The sequence below is a fragment of the Bufo gargarizans genome, chromosome 3 (assembly GCF_014858855.1).
Source record: "Bufo gargarizans isolate SCDJY-AF-19 chromosome 3, ASM1485885v1, whole genome shotgun sequence".
Classification (NCBI taxonomy): Eukaryota; Metazoa; Chordata; class Amphibia; order Anura; family Bufonidae; genus Bufo; species Bufo gargarizans.
Window position 1 is genome coordinate 404,131,364 of NC_058082.1, and position 13,601 is coordinate 404,144,964.

Consider the following 13,601-nt stretch of genomic DNA (forward strand, 5'->3'; position numbering starts at 1 on the left):
ATATTCCACAAAAGGAATATAACTAATGTCTTCGTCATATTCCACAAAACAAAGATAACGAAGTATTCTGCATCTTCATTTTAGCTACCTATTCATCAATTTCGCTAATTCTAGCAATGATATAGGAAAGTTGACTATAGAGACAGCTAAGTATAATTCGCTATGCGATTATATGACTGCTTTTTTTAATAAATAGTATAATTATAATAATTATTAATTATTATAATTATACTATTTATAAAAAAAAGCAGTCATATAATCGCATAGCGAATTATACTTAGCTGTCTCTATAGTCAACTTTCCTATATCATTGCTAGAATTAGCGAAATTGATGAATAGGTAGCTAAAATGAAGATGCAGAATACTTTGTTATCTTCGTTTTGTGGAATATGACGAATACATTCGTTATATTCCTTTTGTGGAATATGACGAATACATTCGTTATATTCGTTTTATGGAATATAACGAATATATTCGTCAATTCGCTAATTCTACCAAGCCATTGAAGCCATATTCCATGCTTATGGAGCGTCCCCATCACCATGGGAACGACTCCATATACTAGAATGTACTGTCGGATTTGAGAATTACGTTGAAATCGCAATTCGATTTTTTCAAGTTATAATAATCGAATTTCGATTTTAACTTAGCACTGCTATATGCCATATTAGTTAGCCTAATATGGCATATAGCAGTGCTAAGTTAAAATCGAAATTCGATTATTATAACTTGAAAAAATCGAATTGCGATTTCAACGTAATTCTCAAATCCGACAGTACATTCTAGTATATGGAGATGTTCCCATGGTGATGGGGACGCTCCATGAGCATGGAAGTCGGCAGAAGCGGCAACGGGCACTGACTGGAGCAGCCAGGAAGCCAGGAATCCAAAGGACAGGTAAGAACAACTTTAGGGAAGTGGGAAAGAAAAAAATATAACAATAAAAAAAAATAAAAAAAAAACGAATATTCGAAATATCGAATTTATATCACTATATTCGAAATATTCGCGAATTAGCGAAGTGCCGATATTCGCGAAAAAAATTCGATATTCGAATATTCGCGCTCAACACTACTAGAGATATGACCTTGTTTGAAATCTAGCATTCCAACCTTTCAAACAATACCAGAATCACAGCATTATATCCACTATATCAGAAGATATACACGTTAGAAATCGAGTCAGGAGTGAAAGCTGTTTTTACTTTCACTTTCAGCTGGGTACTTGGGAGCTGTTTTCCAACAGAAAAGTGCTTTTCCTGGACATGGAATAAAGAAACAAAGTGCGCACAGGTATGCTTGGGATGTGCATGCAATCTTCTATGGGGCAGTGTTATTAGTTGTATTGGTGAAAATGAGGTGACAGACTCCCTTTAAGGATGCTGTTGAAGGTGTTTTATATATTAATAGCTGAAGGACCTGGCTTCGCTCGGGTATATTTAATCTATTTCATTTAATATTTGTGTGTGTCGGTAAAAGATATCAACATTTTCCACTATAACAGTGACCTCTATAGCACCACGCCCCCAAAACAGTGACCTTCACAGCCCCCCACCCCTTAACACTGACTCCCCACAGTGCCCTGTCCCTTAAAATTGAACCTCCACAGCAGCCCACTCCCTTAACTTTGACCTTTACAGCAGCCTTCCCCTTTAACAGTGACTTTTACAGAGTACCACCCCCTTGACAGTGACCTCCACAGGGGCCCGCCCCTTAACAGTGGCCTTTACTGTATTGGGGTCGTGTCCTTTTGAACATCTCACTCTAAGACAGCAGCAATGTGCTGTCTGAGTGTAATCTGCAAGGAGAAATTCACCCTCCCTCCCACCCCTGCAGCTGACAGAAGTTGATTTTTACCTTCATTTTTTCAATCCCTGTCAGCTGAGGAGTAGTAGGGGGCGTGGCCTAACCAGATCAGACGTGTGGATTAGCGGGACCTGGGGGCAGGGTTTTAAGTCTTTTGAGGGTGGACACATTGTGGCAGGGGGCGTGTCTGGGCTCCTTCCTGCAAGAGTAACGCCCCTCTGGGCACCTTACTGGCTCATTCGCATACCAAATAGACTGTATTTTCAGAGGATAAAAACATCTATTGCTGGAACAATGGCACATCTTGAAAATAACAAAGGCATATCTTGAAATAAGGCACTAAGTGCTATTACTCCATGGCTTTACTTCAATAGCAATTATCCTGGTGATAAATTTCCTTTAAAGCTGCCCTACAGCAGTGAAGAAAAATGGCTGGGTTGTTATGGAAACCTGGAGTAAAACTGTGTGTATGTGGAGACTGGAGGACCTGCGAGCTTCTATTGGCTGATAAGGGTCATGTGACCAAGCTTCTTTTGGCTAATGCATTTTGTGGGAATATCTCAGGAAAAGTACATCCTAGAGAGCTGAGACCTGGTCTAAAACCTCCCTGGACACCTGATGTACCTGCGTGCCAAATTTCGTGATTGTAGATGCAACTGTGTGGATTCTTTTAGCGGACATACACACATACACTCAGCTTTATATATTAGATTCTGTATATTATTATTTCGTCAATTCATCCAAATCTAAGGAATGCTGAACTTACATGCTGTTTTAGGCTAGAAACCCTAACTAAAAGCAACCATTCCCTTAGCTTCAAAGCAGAGCATCATATTGTTTAACATGTATTTTATTAATCTAAATCTCTGCTCATTCTGAGCTAAGGATTCATGTGACAGTCCCACTCCTTGACTGACAGCCCTCCTTGTATGAATATATCAGGTGTCCTTGGTCTTTCCAAATGCAACATCTCTCAAGTGCAACTCTTAAGTGCACAGGCTGAATTATACCAGAATTGGACCAGAAGGGGACCACAGGTAATTACAGGCAAAGTCAATGCTAACAATGTTTCAATTTTTCATCTTACTCTTCCTACTTTTCCACAACCTCCTGAAATACCCCCACATCTATTCACCCAGCAAGAAACTATTCATCTCTCCCTCGATCTTACCTTCTCATCTGACCACCTGCACAAACCTGCTTGGCAACATAAAACACTTCCGTCCCAAACGCACACAGATACCTCATGCCCTCTCCTATTCTCACCTATTAACACTTTCTCTGCTTCTCCTTACTGCTGGTGATATCTCTCCAAATCCAGGCCCCCTTCAGCAAATCCCCACTATCACCTCTACATCCCAATACAAATCTCCTTCTACAAATTTCTGCAACCCCTTAAACCTAATAACCATTCCTGTGACCCCTGCTCCTTTGGTTCTTCTTGCAGGAGCATTATGGAACGCATGCTCTGTCTGTAACAAACTGTCGTACATTCACAAACTTTTCATCTCTCAAAACCTTTCCTTTCTGGGTCTCACAGAAACATGGCTGACACCCTCAGACACTTCCTCCCCTGCTGCACTCTCTTATAGTGGATTTTAATTCACTCACACCCCCCGCCCCGGCTGCAAACATGGTGGAGGAGTTGGTCTTCTCCTATCAGACACCTGCTCCTACAGCGAGCCCAACTCCACTGCCACCCTCCATTACGCTCACCTCTACTGAAGTACACTCTGTTCACATCTACTCTCTAGTGTTGAGCGCGAATATTCGAATTACGAATTTTTTTCTCGAATATCGCAATTTCGAGATTTCGCGAATATTTAGAATATCGTTCTATATATTCGCGAATTCGAATATTCGTATTTTTTTTTTTATTATAATATTTTTTTTCTTTCCCACTTTTCTAAAGTTGTTCTTACCTGTCCTTTGGATTCCTGGCTTCCTGGCTGCTCCAGTCAGTGGTGTTTTCAACTTACTGCTATATTCCATATTAGCTAAATTACAATCTAATCTATATGTGTATTTTACGAAATTTCGCAAGTTGCGATGCGAGTAATATAACACGAAATAATCGCATGAAGATTTCAATTTAGCACTGCTATATTCCATATTCTAGCGTAATATGGAATATAGCTGTGCTAAGTTAGCACTGCTGTATTCCATACTAGGCTAGAATATGGAATATAGCAGTGCTAAGTTGAAATCTTCATGCGATTATTTCGTGTTATATTACTCGCATCGCAACTTGCGAAATTTGCAAATGTTCTTAATATTGCTCTAACTTCGTCTTTTAGAATATTACGAATATTCTAAAAGACGAAGTTAGAGCAATATTACGAAATTTCGTAAAATACACATATAGATTGTAATTTAGCTTATATAGTGCTATAATCCCTTTTTTTTTCCTCTAATTTTTTTTGCCTCTTCTGAACTTAAGTTTTGTAAAATATGTACACTGTTAAAAAATATTACTATAGCAGTATATTAGCTTAAATACAATCTATGTGTATTTTACGAAATTTCGTAATATTGCTCTAACTTCGTCTTTTAGAAATTTTGTAATATTGCTCTAACTTCGTCTTTTAGAATATTCGTAATATTCTAAAAGACGAAGTTAGAGCAATATTAAGAACATTTGCAAAAGCCGAAATTGCGATGCGAGTAATATAATACGAAATAATCGCATGAAGATTTCAACTTAGCACTGCTATATTCCATATTCTAGCCTAATATGGAATATAGCTGTGCTAAGTTAGCACTGCTATATTCCATATTAGGCTAGAATATGGAATATAGCAGTGCTAAGTTGAAATCTTCATGCGATTATTTCGTATTATATTACTCGCATCGCAATTTCGGCTTTTGCAAATGTTCTTAATATTGCTCTAACTTCGTCTTTTAGAATATTACGAATATTCTAAAAGACGAAGTTAGAGCAATATTACGAAATTTCGTAAAATACACATAGATTGTATTTAAGCTAATATACTGCTATAGTAATATTTTTTAATAGTGTACATATTTTACAAAAAAAGTTCAGAAGAGGCAAAAAAAAATTAGAGGCAAAAAAAGGGATTATAGCAGTATATTAGCTAAATTACAATCTATATGTGTATTTTACGAAATTTCGTAATATTGCTCTAACTTCGTCTTTTAGAATATTCGTAATATTCTAAGAGACGAAGTTAGAGCAAATCACGAAATTTCGTAAAATACACATATTAGCCTAGCCATAGTCAATTAGCATAGGAACGTTGCCTTATACTATCAAGATAAATAATCGCAATACGCGAAAAAAAATTCGTATATTATTCGCGATAATTGGAATAATTACGAATATTCGATTTCGACGAATATAACACGAATATTCATTCGAATATTCGCGAAATATCGCGAAATCGAATATGGCACCTCCCGCTCATCACTACTACTCTCCCTCCAACCTTCAAGTAGCCGTCATTTACCGCCCCCCAGGCCCAGCCACCATCTTTCTGGACCACTTTAACACCTGGCTACTGCACTTTCTTTCTGCCGACATCCCCACTATCATCATGGGTAACTTCAACATCCCTATTGACACCTGCCACTCGGCCGTCTCTAAACTTCTATTACTCTCTTCCTCCTTCGGCCTATCACAGTGGTCTTCAGCTCCCACCCACAGAGATGGTCACACTTTGGATCTTATCTTTACCCGCCTCTGCTCCCTATCTAACCTTTCTAATTCGCCTCTCCCCCTATCCGACCACAACCTACTCACCTTCTCTTCATTGGTCTCTTCTGCTGCTCCCCTGGTCCACACACTAGCACACCCCCGCAGGAACCTTAAATATCTTGACTTTCACTTGCTCTCTGACTCTCTTCTCCCACTCTCTACAATCTGTTCCCTCCAAGACCCAGATGCTGCTACCACCCTATATAACACCACAATAAGTACAGCTCTGGACATTGTTGCCCCCCTCACACACAACAAAACCCGAAAAATTAACAGACAACCCTGGCACACCAACCTGACCAAAAAACTCAGACAAGCTTCCAGGGCTGCTGAGCGGCAATGGAAGAAATCCCATTCAATCCTGATTTAAAACAGGCCTACTTCTCATCTCTTATATCTTCCCTAGCCCACAGCCCTAAACAACTTTTTAGCACTTTTAACTCCATTCTCCGTCCCCCAGTGTCCCCACCCTCTCCTCTCTTCTCAGCTGAGGACTTTGCCAAATGTTTCAAACAAAAGATAGTCAACATCAGAGAAAGCTTCACTACACAGTCCCCACAGACCCTCTACACAACTGCTCGGTCCTCTTCTTCCAAAACCCGCTTCTCCACCATTACAGAAGAAAAACTTTCCACTCTACTATCTAGATTACATCTCACCACCTGTGCACTTGACCCAATCCCATCCCACCTCATCCCTAACCTCACCACAGTGTTTATTCCAGCCCTAACTCATCTCTTCAACCTATCACTAACCTCTGGTGTCTCCCCCTCTGCTTTTAAACACGCTACCATTACACCCATCCTCAAAAAGCCTTCACTTGACCCATCTTCTTTGTCCATTTATCGCTCCATATCACTTCTTCCGTATGCCTCAAAGCTACTTGAACAACACGTCCATTCTGAACTGTCCTCTCACCTCTCCTCCTGCTCCCTCTTTGACCGCCTACAGTCACCAATGACCTACTGACAGCCAAAACCAAGAAACAATACTCTGTCCTCCTTCTCTTTGACCTGTCCTCTGCCTTCAACACTGTTAACCACTCCATTCTGTTGCAAACACTTTCATGTCTTGGCATCACTGACCTGGCCCTTTCCTGGATCACATCATACCTTACAGACCGGATGCTTAGCATCTCCCACTCCCGCACCACCTCCTCGTCTCATTCCCTCTCTGTTGGTGTCCCGCAAGGCTCTGTCCTAGGACCCCAGCTCTTCTCTATCTACACTTTTGGCCTGGGACAGCTCATAGAGTCCCATGGCTTTCAGTATTATTCCTATGCTGACGACACACAAATCTACCTCTCTGGTCCAGATATCACCACCTTACTATCAAGAATCCCACAATGTATATCTTCTATATCATCCTTCTTCTCCTCTCGCTTTCTAAAACTTAACATGGATAAAAAAGAATTCATCCTCTTTCCCCCCATCTTGCTCAACCCCCCCAACAGACCTATCTATCACAATCAATGGCTGCACACTCTCCCCGGTCAACAAAGTCTGCTGCCTTGGAGTGACCTTGGATTCTTCCCTCTCCTTAAGACCGCACATCCAAGCCCTTTCCACCACCTGCCGCCTCCAACTCAAAAACATCTCCTGCATCCGTGCTTTCCTTAACTTTGAATCTGCGAAAATGCTTGTACATGCCCTCATCATCTCCCGCCTAGAATACTGTAACACTCTCCTCTGTGGCCTTCCACCTAGCACTCTCACACCCCTCCAATCTATCCTCAACTCTGCTGCTCGAGTAATCCACCTCTCACCCTATTACTCCTCTGCCTCTCCCCTTTGCCAATCCCTTCACTGGCTCCCCATTGCCCAACAAATTCACTTCAAAGTACTAACAAATACATACAAGGCCAGCCATAACCTGTCCCCTCCCTACATCTCTGAGCTACTTTCCCGATACACCCCCACACACACTCTCCAATCCTCACAAGACTTCCCTCTCTCCTCTCCTCTTATCGCCTCTTCCCACAATCCACTCCAAGATTTCTACCGTGCATCCCCCATACTCTGGAACTCGCTACCCCAACATATCAGACTCTCACCTACAGTGAAATCCTTCAAAAAGAAACCTGAAATCCCACCTCTTCAGGCAAGCCTACAACCAGTGACCCTGCTGCCTCCATACCGCCATGACCAACTTCACCCGCACCTACTGTGTCCTTCTCCCATACCATGTAGATTGTAAGCCCTCACGGGCAGGGCCCTCTCTCTTTCTGTACCAGTTTGTAACTCGTCTTGTTTATGCTTAGTGTCTGTATTATGTATGTATATCTCTTATCATTTGTACAGCGCTATGGATTGAATTGCACTTTAACAATAAATAATAATAATAATATGCTTACACAGACATCAGTCACTGATTAAGTGCACCCACACGTCTCCTTAGCTAAGAATAAGCAGAGAGTTAGACTAATAAAATACAAGTCATACTTACTTATTTTCAATAAAATTAAAGATGAATTTAGTTGCATGGAATATATTTTTAGTCACAGAAATTTCTGTAACAAATCTGTGTGATCCCTGGTTAATAGACTATAAAATAAAAGCAAAAATGTTTGAACTCGGTGACAGTTTACTTACTACTTGCCACTTAATCATAAAGAAATGTGGAACAAATTCAGTCCAAAATATGGAAATAGTTTCCTTTTATTCTTATAAGTAAATTGATATCTTGGAGAATACATGTTATATTCTGAAAACACACACATTTATTGGGCAGCTGACTGTACAATCTGTGTGTGCTTTTATGTGTCTTTCTGTCCTAACACTGGCCTCCGGCTGGGTTTTTAGGTTCAAACAATCAGAAGCTTGAAATAAATCTATGTGGCTCTGGGGAGATTTTCTTGACAAATTTAATTTACAGCCTCTTTCAACAATAATGAAAGCCTTTCTATCTTGTGGGCAGCGCCAACGGTCTCTGACAAAATGTGAGCGTTTGTTATGAGGCTATATAACGTCTCATTGTATTGGTATTGTAGAGGAGTCATATGAATTCCCTTTAAAAAAAACTATAAAATGCTCTAAAGCAAGGATTACTGAAACCACCAGAATATTGTCTTTTTTTTGTATAGCTCCATTTTTTTAAACACTTTCAGCAATCAACTAACTCAAATTCTCTTGGGACATTTTTTATGTTCCTGGCTTCTTCATAGTTTTTACTAATCTCTAATGTACCAGGCCTTGCCATGCACGCTTTGAAAAGTTAGTAAATGTCTCATTCAAAAATTATCTATTGTTTAAATCAAGTTTTTATGTACAATAAAAAAAAAAATCCTAAAATCCTGCAATGTATGCATTGGCCAAGCTTGGCTTAGGTCAGGCACATTTTGAGTCTGTGCCCACAGTATCAGCAGTATTACATTACCGAGGTAACCATAATATAACCAGGCCAGGCCCTGAGAGTTTTTTGGGACGCTTTGGAAGTACGTTACCTCTGCACTTTATTGCTGAAAATGCCATTATTTCCTTCCTCTGATGTCACTTCCTCCTCAGCACCTCGATCCAGGACTTGTCCAACACACAATCATTGTCATAGTCCTCACCTACCCTGCCACTTTTTATAAGACTATGATATATTATATGTGACATGTTGTCACACCATTCATCAACAGGGAACTATCTTGAGCAACTTCCATAGCACATGAGCTGTTGTTGACTCTTCTTAGGAAAAAAGAAGGTGCCCCGCTAGGAGGAAGCAGTGAAGATGAAGATGATGCCAGTGAAAGCTTTCTCTGGTGCCACAAGTAAAAGGAGCTTAAGTATTTTACTGAATCCTGGCTCAAAAATATGGTGTCAGACTCAGAGGTGACATCAACATGGGGTCCCCTAGCTCCCCTGAACCTCCTCCTCATGGCAGTCCAAATGCTGACTGCTATCACAGAACTCATACACAGAGATACTCTCTTGAGTGTCGTCCATAGTGCATGGTGTTTTTTTTTTTTTAATTCTTAGGACAAAAGAAGGCACCCACTAAAAGGGGGCTGTGAAGACAGACAGGATGCCACTAAAAGGCTTCTCTAGGGGTCGCAAGGAAGAGGAGCAAAAGGAATGATAATATCTTTGGCTGTAAGGCATGGTGTCAGACTCAGAGCTGGCCTCCATATCAGCCTGCTGTGACTGAGAAGAGAAGTGAGCCATCCAGTCCACAAGTGGCCTACTACTACTACAGGCTGTCTGGCTGGTGCTTCTGATGCTACTACTCACATTCTGAGCCTGGGAGGATGAAGCTTGGGTCTTTGCTCTTTCATTTTCCAAACATTTCAGTATAAGGCCTATAAATGAAAAGTAATGTGTTTCCTATAAATGAAAAGTCATGGGTTTAGTACACACAGATTAATAAACAGTACTAGAAAAATGGAAATGAGTTTCCTATAATTTAAAGACAATGGTTCACAATTGATAAGACTGGCATTTTAAGACTGTGTTTGAATTGACAAAAATATGTAGCGGTGCCAGCCACTACATAACTTTGGTATATCCACCGCCGATTCTAAAGCCTCATTCACACGTCAGTGTTTTGGTCAGTAATTTACATTAGTGATTGTGAGCCAAAACCAGTTTTGGATTCTCCACAGACATAAGGTGTAAGGGAAAGATCTGCTCCTTTTCAGTGTTTATAGCCGTGCCTGGTTTTAGCTCACAGTCACTGATGGAAATCACTGATCAAAACACTGAAGTGTAAATGAGGCTTAAATGTAAGACAGCTTCCTTGCTGTCTTATATTTAGACTATTTTCTATACCTAAACCAGGCCTGTCAGCCCATCTTCCATCCCCACCTACACCACAACCCCATTTTTCGACCTGGCATGAGCAGAGAAGAAGATGCAGATTCTGCCGCAACATAGAGTGTGACAGAATCAGCACCAGGTATATCCCACATCTGTTTATAAATGACCCCTAATATCCCTCCATGTCTACAAACAAACTGCACACTGATATTGGCAATTTACTTTGGAAATAATGCAGTATTTGTGGTGATACATCTTTGAAATATGTGTTCAATTATCACTGGTTTAACAATGTATACTAATGGTCTATTTTTTTCTTTACTGGTATCAGCACTCCTCCCATTCGGCACAGGTGGTTTTAATCACACAAGTCTGCATATAGAGGTCATTGACCTGTAGCTCCTGATAGCAATGGACATGTTGTGTTAGACAACTGTTCACATGGTGCAGTACTGCATGGTGGCCTTTGTTTTTGTGGTGCTGTTTTGGTGGGTTGGTGGGACCCAGTGCCATGGGTGGCATTGTCAGACAGTAGGGATGCTGCTTTGACTCCTGGGTCCCGCCGCCTACCAGGGCATTACCGCTTTGTCACCGCACTGCGCTGCGCCCTTTTGTCAGAGTAGGTCCCACTCAAAAGAGGTGACCTTGGCGTGGTGAGTGGGCTTATGCCTTTTAATCAAAATGTACACTAATGCCTTGTACAGCATGCAGTATTGGGGACTGTACACTTTACTATAGCGCTGATAAGCTAGTTAGATCAAAGCATAGCATTGTGGATGTGCGATACATTTCTGCTCTCCCCTCCATGTATACACCACATCTGTTTATAAATGACCCCTAATATCCCTCCCCGTCTACAAACAAACTGCACACTGCTATTGGCAATTTACTTTGGAAATAATGCAGTATTTGTGGTGATACATCTTTGAAATATGTGTTCAGTTATCACTGGTTTAACAATGAAATTTGTGTAGTAAAATGTATTTGAAACATATGGTCAGAGGCAGTAATGAGTCCCCTAACACATATATAACAATGCAGTGTTTGCCGTGAAATATCTTTAAACTATGTGTTTAATATCACTGATTTAACAAAGCAATTTTTGTACTGAAATGTCTTTGAAACACATAGTCTGATGTAGTAATGCATCTACTAAAATGCAGCGTCTTTGAACTAAGTGTTTAATGTCATTGGTTCAACTATTACATTATAAATGCAAATTTAAAATGTCTATGAAACACAGTCTATGTAGTGCAGTAATGTATCTGCTAACACGAATATAAAAAATAAAGTGTTTCTGGTATATTCCAGCCTATGAGAGAATCAGGACAAGCCCTCCCTCCACTTCCTCCCAGTGTCATGTGATCCGCCATCTTCTTTCTCCCTCATGGTGTCCCCCACCAACACTAACAGTAAAAAGCATCGGGCACTGGTGCAGCCAATCAGCAAGCTTTTAAGCTGTGGGCACTTGGAAGCCATTACAGTCATGCCTAGTATTGGCATGGCTGTGATTGGCTGGTGCACCATGTGACCCTTCATGCATACATGCTGGATCACGTTATACACTGCCATTGTGCTCTGACTAGTGTAGGGACAGGATGCTGCTGCAGTGAGGGACAGTGTTAGGCTTTTATTGTTTTTAATAACTCTTTGGGTGACCTGTAGGCAATTTTGCACCAGTGACACAGAAATAAAATACTTAATCGGGCTGTTCAGTCTGTGGGTGAACTGTTGGCATTTTCGATCTATGCGATACAACGCCTTTGCACCAGTCACACAGAAATACAATACTAAATACTAAAACATTTTCCATATTACTTTTATAAGAAAGTAAATCAGTCTGCTAATTGTGTCGGTGACATAAAGCAGTTATGGGGGGGTCACAACATGGCATTTTAATATTTTCATCAGTCTTACTGTTATAGGAGATTTAATCAGTCTGTTTCTTGTGTCGGTGTCATAAAACAATTGTCGGGGGTCACAACACAGCATTTTCATCTGTCTTAGTGTTATAAGACAGTTAATCAGTCTGTTAATTGTGTTGTGACATAAAGGCATTTTGAGGGGTCACAACACAGCATTTTCATCCGTCTTAGTGGTACAAGACAGTTAATCGGTCTGTTAATTGTCTCGTTAACATAAAGGCATTTTTGGGGGGTACCAACATGGCATTTTCATTTGTCTTACTGTTATAGGAGATTTAATCAGTCTGTTTATTGTGTCGGTGACATAAGGCAATTTTGGGGTTTCACAACACAGAATTTTCATCCGTCTTAGGCCCCATGCACACGGCCGTTGTTCACGGCCGTGTGCGGGCCGTGAAACCGCGGCCTGGATCCCTCCTGAGAGCAGGAGCGCACGGCGTCACTGGTTGCTATGACGCTGTGAGCTCCCTGCTGCCGGCACAGTACAGTAATACACTGGTATAGATCATACCAGTGTATTACTGTACTGTGCCGGCAGCAGGGAGCGCACGGCGTCATAGCAACCAGTGACGCCGTGCGCTCCTGCTCTCAGGAGGGATCCAGGCCGCGGTTCCACGGCCCGCACACAGCCATGAACAACGGCCGTGTGCATGGGGCCTTACTGTTATAAGGCAGATAATTAGTCTGTTAATTGTGTTGGTTAGATAAGGCAACTTTGGGGTTTCATAACACAACATTTTCATCCGTCTTACGCTGGGTTCACACCTGAGCATACTCTGTATGTGCTCTGTATGCGTGATTTTCTCGGGCGCTTACATACGCGGCTCCGGAACAAGCAAATGCCCATTGTTGCGAGTTCATGGAAGTCTATGTGCGGGAACTCACAACATTACGCCCCAAAAAAGCTCCTGTACTTCTTGGTGCGTAGGGCGTTTTACAGTTCGTTCGTACATGCTGTAAAACGCTCAGGTGAGAACCATGCCCATAGGGAATCATTGCTTCTTGCCTGTTGAGCGTTTTACAGCGCGTAGGAACGCGCTGTAAAACGCTAAGGTGTGAAGTGAACCCAGCCTTACTGTTATAAGACAGTTGATTAGTCTGTTAATTGTGTCAGTGACATAAAGCAATCTTGGGGGTCACAACTCAGCATTTTCATCCGTCTTACTGTTAGAAGACAATTAATCAGTCTGTTAATTGTGTCGGTGACATAAAACAATTTTGGGGTTTCACAATATGACATTTTCATCTGTCTTACTGTCTATGTTTCTATGTTATAAGACAGTTAATCAGGCTGCTAATTGTGTCAGTGACTTAAGGCAATTTTGGGGTTTCACAACAATGCATTTTAAACTGTCTTACTGTCATAAGGCAGTTAATCAGGCTGGTAATTGTGTTGGTGACATAAAGCCATTTTGGG